The 7323-nt window shown below is 31.0% G+C and overlaps 1 long non-coding RNA gene across 3 annotated transcripts; it reads left to right on the top strand.

The window, feature by feature from the left end:
* The first annotated feature begins 922 nt into the window (after positions 1-922).
* LOC127838935 (uncharacterized) lies at positions 923-6976 on the top strand. Of its 3 annotated transcripts, none has more exons than XR_008030046.1 (4): positions 923-990; positions 4204-4272; positions 4703-4794; positions 5378-6976. It is a non-coding gene; the product is annotated as an uncharacterized LOC127838935 (long non-coding RNA). The 3 variants fall into 3 exon arrangements; XR_008030045.1 differs by having other exon boundaries at positions 947-995; XR_008030044.1 differs by lacking the exon at positions 923-990 and having other exon boundaries at positions 4193-4272.
* Positions 6977-7323: the final 347 nt, after the last annotated feature.

Genomic DNA, 7323 nt, shown 5'->3' on the forward strand with positions numbered 1-7323 from the left:
ATCAGAATTTGCATTAGAAAATGGAATATACGGGATTAGCGGGTAATGGATAGAGAAGGAAAATTTCGCATGTATGTGGTAATTGAGAAAGACAGTCATAAACGCATGTATCGAGGAAACGATAGACTCGGGATCATACGCATCTATCAGGGAAAGGGTTAAGAAACAGTTAAGAAAGATAATTTGGACAGATGATGCAAAACCTTATTGTCAATGTATTATGTAGTGAATTGTTTCGCAACGTAGTAACGCTCCATGTAATAAATTTTATTATGCGAAACTCGGAGTCCATTTCTATCCGAGGTACATGTACATTGTAAATTATAATTAATACGATTGTTCGCCGAATGACTCGACATCATCAAAAAATTCCTCGGCATCATGCCGAGGCGTGGCGCGGAGACGAGATGCGGAGTGCCTCGGCGGACAGACGCGGCTACTCGGCGACCAGATAGTCGATTCCGAGTCGACTCCGCGAACGCAAGATGGCGTCTGACTCCGCGGATCGCGGAATATGTTTGTTTTACGTGAGCTGTACTGTATGTATGTCTTCAATTCTAAATTTGTATGTATACTTTGTATGGGAAAGTGTGATCTACAATGCTCAAATAATTATCCGTATGCAAATGCATATTCGTTGTTAGTTTGGAAGTAAATACTATAAGAAAACGAACCAAAAACAAAAGTTACGTAATTATTTTAAGGCACGTGTATATGTGTTAAGCATTTTTCAATGAAATTATCATCTTAAGCGCTATGATACATTTTTTTATAATTTTCATTTAAATAAAATACTTCGGCCTTGTTTTGCTATTAATACCTTCACACGTTTATATTTGTAACATTTCTAACTTTTGTTAAATTTATTCCGACACGTAATCAACTTCCTCTTTCATATAAGGGCGAAAAGAACATTCTCTGAATTTTATCTCAACTAATATACTTCCTCTTTTTTACGGTAAATGATTATTTGGACGAAGGCGACGCAAAGTAAGGTACTTATTATATAATGTATTTTATTGATGAGTTGTAGCCTTCATGTTCTCGCTGTTATTGTAAAACTTCAATTATCAACAGTAAAACAGCAATTGACAATGGTTGAATTACTGTTATGTTTCGTTCCATAATTTAATTAAATAAGTTGGTTATGTTTATCTTGCGTCGTTCACACGCTATAAGATTTTCTCAATCATAAATAGTAAATATTAGTATAAATTGAAAGAAAACACATATATCTATACATTGGATTGATAAGCAAAATTTGTAAGATATAAACAAAAAGATAAAGGTAGTTGAGCTAGTTAGCCCTGAATATAGTACGTTTATGATAAGTATGTATTTGCATTTTACCAATTTTCAACTTATAATATGCTTCACAAACAACGAATAATGTATTTAAAGCGGAATGCAACCTCTTTAAACTGAAGTTTCATATCGACTGCAAGATAAGTCAACTATTATTAGTTATCGGAAATTAAACAAAAACTAATTAGAAAGATGGTTTATTTGACATGTGTCAGTGTGCTGATTTGCACTAATTCTTACTGTTGTCGTGATAACTGAGCCGCAATAACAAGGTGCGCAATTGCACATACTAGTGAATAAGTTTCTAATAGCTATAACAGTTATAGGTCATGCGACATACGCCCAATAAAAAGAAACTTAAACTTTTAAGATGTCCGTCGCAAAAAGTTCACAGCTCCACAAACTCTACTGCTGATAAATAAATACGTATGTAATATATTTTTATACATTGTATTTGAAAGAATTGTCCTGTTCGGTGATGACAGTTTGTCACAAATTGCTCTACTGTAACGTTTATGGGATTTATTTGTAAAACATTTGTATTTGTTTATAGTCGGTTCAACAGCTCACATGAGCTTATGTTTGTATATGTTGCTGTCTTGCCAACTTTAAATAAAACTTATTTTATCTTATCTTAATACATTATAACGTTTAAAAGTTTTATCTGTTATAAGCGGTATAATTATACTTATTTTGTTTCCCACAGTACAAGTCGAGAGGTATTTAAAATGCGATTAATCTGGTTATAGATAAAATGCTACACAATAATAATGTTCTGAAAGAAAGACTTTTATAAATAAATCAACGGGATTCTTTTGCTTTAACTCAATTATCATGCTTTTTTTCTTCTAATTTTGATTAATGATGTTTTTATAAGACGAACATACATGTTTAACATTTTTCATAGCAGCAAAAATGTCATGCATAAGTCTTTTTTAATATAAGACAGTTTTAAAAAGAGTTGTTTTCCAAACAAAGAACACGTCTCATGCGTTAAGTATTAATCGGCGATACGCCCTAGATAATGCGACTGTTTTTAAGTTAATATATTTTGCAGTGCAACATTATTTGTGTAATAAAGTATTACTTCATGCTATGAGAACCTTTATAGCTAATATTGTTAAACAGTTGACATACGATACACTTCATAATGACACACGCTTTGGTAAATCATTGTTTAAATAATACGTGGATATCACGTTACACCTGCCATTCAAATGCACTATACATAGGTAACAGTCTAGTCGCAAACTGAAGTATAAATACGCTTCACAAATAATCACCTGTATACGTACTTGATGTTCCGATCTGTATTGGCGGAAATTCATCGGAACTCTAAATACGTCAATTTTGTATAAGGAGCATAGTAAAGATTACAGTATGGACGTTTGTGAGAATACGAAAATGATGATGATTTGGGATTGACCAAGAGCCAGTTCCTCCCTAGATAATACTTAATTTTATTACAATCACATACATCACAACTTGCTTATTTTAAAATAAAAATGTTTCAACATTAAAGTAGTTTAGCCACTTGCCGTAACAAAGTGTAGTAACGAGTGATATTCTTCAAAGTATAAAATATTTGATTTTTTTGAAATTACTCGGTGGTTATTCTTTATTCAAAACTATGTACTGGTATACAAACAGTTTACAAGTATGTAGAACAAAAACGTTGATTTACCGTTTGAACGCATATGATTCACGCACAGAGTCTATCTTTACATGAAATGAAAAACGTCCGTAACGCTGCTAAAACTGAGTTAGTGATTTTCTAGATTTGAAAGGATGAATTGGTGATCTCATTTAGCTAAATCATCAAAGTGTGAATCGTCCCCTACGGACCACATTCATTGTAACTTTGGATAAAATATACAATAAATAATGATAATAATATATAGTAAATCTAAAAGTTAAATCACATACTTATATATGGTTCACGCTTTACTTTTTGTATTTGTCCTCGGCGTTAACAATTACCAATAATTAGTAACTTATTATTTCATGTTTAACGCTTTTGTTTTAGGCTACCTGGTCAGTGTTAGTGTAAATGGTTGCAATGTATAGCTGCCAAAAGTTCAAAATATAGTGTGTTTTTTTGCTCAGTATGACAGATTCATTATAATAACGTAAAGCAAGTATTATACTACCTAACTGTTTTCTCTAAGATTCGTTCCATGAATTCTTTATCGGGGATGTCGCTGTATAGACTGTTCATTAGCAAAGTTGGCCTCACATGGTGTTTTATTCTGAAACATAAGGAAGGCGACTATTTTAACTAAAATTATTAATAAACAAATGACCATATACGCGTCCATAAATAATATCGGGATGAAGTTTGGTCTGTTATTTTATGCAACACAATATATTCTACAAGTATTTATGGCTCGCGGTTCGTTATTTGATGAAATTAATTGTTAGTATATAAGTTAGTTTAAAAGTAAAAATGGAAGATATAAACGTAGCAAAATATTAACCGTTTAGACGACAAAGTAGTATAATCATTTATAGTATGTAATTGTTTAAAAGTAAACAATTTATGTTGTAAAAATTTGCATTTCTTAAACATGTTCCTTGAAAATAGGAAACATACTACTATTATTTACGTATTTCACCGCTGCGTCATGTTATAATTGCAAAAACTTTCAAGCTTTTTATTTTTCAACTTTTACAAGAAATATTTAATCAAAAGCAAGAGTGATGATAAATAATTACGTTGAAGATAAAACGATGAACAATAGTTATATCAGAAACTTTACGTTATTTAACATCACACCGTAAAGAGTGTTATTTTCATACAAATGCCAACGTTTGCAATTTTTGAAAAAAAAGAACTACTTTAAAATAGTCTAAATGGGTATATGTCTGTATTGATTTTCTGGCAATTAATATTTTCAGAATGACGAATCAAGGAACCTGGATACAGTTAGACAGTTTCACATGCCCAGCAGCTGGTTGTAGCGCAAGGTAAAGGACATCATACTTACCACGCTAATATTTCAGACTTTATAACAGCATACGTATATACAATCCATGTAATATATTATGCCGAATTAAATAGATGACTTTTTGAAAAATGTTCTTAATCAGGTAATTTATGTTGGTTGTTAAAATATTATATATGCATCTTTTTAAAATATATTTGTTCAAACTGAACAAGCCTCCTTAAGGCCTCAAGTTTATTGAGGTGTATAATAAATACTCATCGCAAGATCCGCTTGAAATAAACAATTTTTACAATTGTATGGGATTAAGAAATATATTTAAACGTCGATGTATGTTATGTGTTTTGTAAGCATGTTTGACGACATAACGTGTGCAGCAAAAACACACTTTTTGCATTATTTTACAAATGTTTCTCATATTCTTTGTGTAATTTACCATTTATATTCATTAGAACAAAAGGGAAATGGGTCTGTGCTACAGATAATTCGGATATGTACATCAATGAACTGGGTAAAATGAAGTGTTACAATGGTACACACATTGGTAAGTAGCTTGTAACTCAAATTAATCCTTTTGGATTTAATCTGAATAATCAGTTATATAATGCATAGTTATTAAATACCATTTAGACTATTCATAAAAACTGCGTTTGCATAAATGCGAATTTTATTCAGTTGTATACGTTATCATCATGTCATCATAGGAAAAGTGGATATAACGGGTTGATCGGTTAAAAAATTTCTTTTTAAAAAAGCATATGCGTATCGTTTGAAACACTTCCAAACACAATTGTAAGGTTAAGCTTTAGCATTTTCTATTTTTTAGTTTGGTTCACCGAATCGAGTGTTATAACTAACCTCTTTACAAAATCCATCATTCGAATGCATTGCGCAATCTGTCATGCCCACAAAACGTATTTCTAATAAGTGGATGGGTTTAATTAATCGTTTCATGTTACAGTAGAACAGTATGTGTACTGTCGTCGCTGCTTATTTATTATTTTTTGTCAAATTCTCTGATACCTCTATTACATCCATCGGCGGTTTAACAAAACTTAAAATATCGAACCAGTGTAATCAAAGTTATTGACACTGACATAATAGAATTACAAACTGGATCCTTTCAGCTGATCTCTGCAAGTGGGGATGGAACTGTGGTAGCAGCTCCCACAATGGCAAGTTTGTGACTGCGGACTTCGAGGGATTCTCATTCGCACTTTCACAGGCGGTACAACTGATGACGAAAGGCGGTTCTGAATGGGTTTCAAAATTGGTTATCGAAATTGGAAAACAATACGGCAATAAGTGAAGCACTTTTTCTTCTGTTTGCCAGGAAAGTAGGCTTTGACCACATGTGAAATTTAAATTGCTTTTACAAACGTCATTTCTTGATTGAAGAAGGACATTCGTTGACTTTTTTTCGAAATGAAACAAAACATATATATTATAATGCATGACGACAAATACAAATATACGAATATATGTCATTTTTGAAGCATCTTTAATAGTTCTTTAATATATTATTCACCCATTTGTTACGCGAAAACAAACCATTCATACACACCGATACTAGAGACATGATTTTTATATCCATTTGTCTCAATACGACTTTTTTTTCTAATTAACATGCTTTTTTTTAAATAATAAACTTTTAAAATATGAAGACATACAAAAGAGGCAACGGTTGATGTACAACTATTTTGTGTTTGTGTATGTATGTGTTATCTGTTTAGCCTGTTTGTATGAAACTCTCAAAACATCTATTGTCATTATTGAAACATAGCGTTAGTTAGCCGAAGTTGTGTGATATTCCCTGTGAATTTTAATATATTAATAAATTGAACAAAGTAATATAAAAAAAAATCAAATAATATTTAAAAAGCGAAAAGATGTATTTTCGATAACATTACAAATTACCTGTTATCAGGCGTTGTAATCTGGATTTTTGTATCGACAGCTTTTTTTAAAGCTCTTTTCAGCTTAAATGTTCGACAGCTATTTTTAAATCTCTTTTCAGCTTAAATGTTAAACTGACACGGGCCGCAACAAATGCAAAACGATGTTTAAAAAAAAGCTTTGTGGTTTAATGAGACATGCACGCATAACAAAAGAGAGTTTTATGGATTTAAGATAATCTCTAAATGTTAGCTCTGTAATGTAAAAAATACTGGGTTTTTAACATGCAAGAAATAAAAATGTCTGCCTTAAAAGGAATTTCAAACGTGATTATTACAATTAAGAAAAACATACATAAGAGAAAATAAGAAAATACCATTCGAAACATTGTTGGTGACACATACACAGATATCAAAACAAACATGGTTCAAATAGTTATGATATCAACATGGGATTTTTTTCTACCATTATAGACAATAATCGAATTATGTGTATAACATGCAATTCATGCGTATTACACTATTTTACAAGCATGTTTGTGCTTTTACTGTAGACGAAGTCAGAAACACGATATCTAACATGTAACATTATAAAAGCCGTGAATTGTTCAATAATGAAACTGATTTTTTTATTGATTTGCAAGAATTTTATCTCCCTATAATTGATGTCATTTCAAAACATATTTTCTTCATATTAACGATACTGAATGAACAGTTAAGGTGAATCTGTATTTAATCCTCTTAAATTCGATTTCAAAGACAAGCGATGTACGTCCGATTGTATTTGTATCTTACAAACCATTATCAAAATAAACTGTTGCATAAACATAAGTTATATTGTGTTTCATTGACTATGTCACGGAAATTGATATAGTTATCACAAAGCAATACAGGTACAATGATGTAATCTGCCAACATGCTAACTATGATAAAACATATAAATGCAAGTTAAATCATGTATATACAAAAATATCATATTTTCTTTTAATGAAATACGATTGCCATTTTGCTAGAAAATTATATAAGACATGCTATAAATGTTAATAATATTTTCTAAATTTGCATTTGCTATTGGTTTGTATCATTTATGCTATAATTTGCGAACTATATACTGTTTAGTTACTACTAAATCAGTAAGTCGTCCGAACAAACTCAACGAAATAAACATATAAACTTAT

This window comes from Dreissena polymorpha, chromosome 7 (assembly GCF_020536995.1).
Source record: "Dreissena polymorpha isolate Duluth1 chromosome 7, UMN_Dpol_1.0, whole genome shotgun sequence".
NCBI classification, from domain to species: domain Eukaryota; kingdom Metazoa; phylum Mollusca; class Bivalvia; order Myida; family Dreissenidae; genus Dreissena; species Dreissena polymorpha.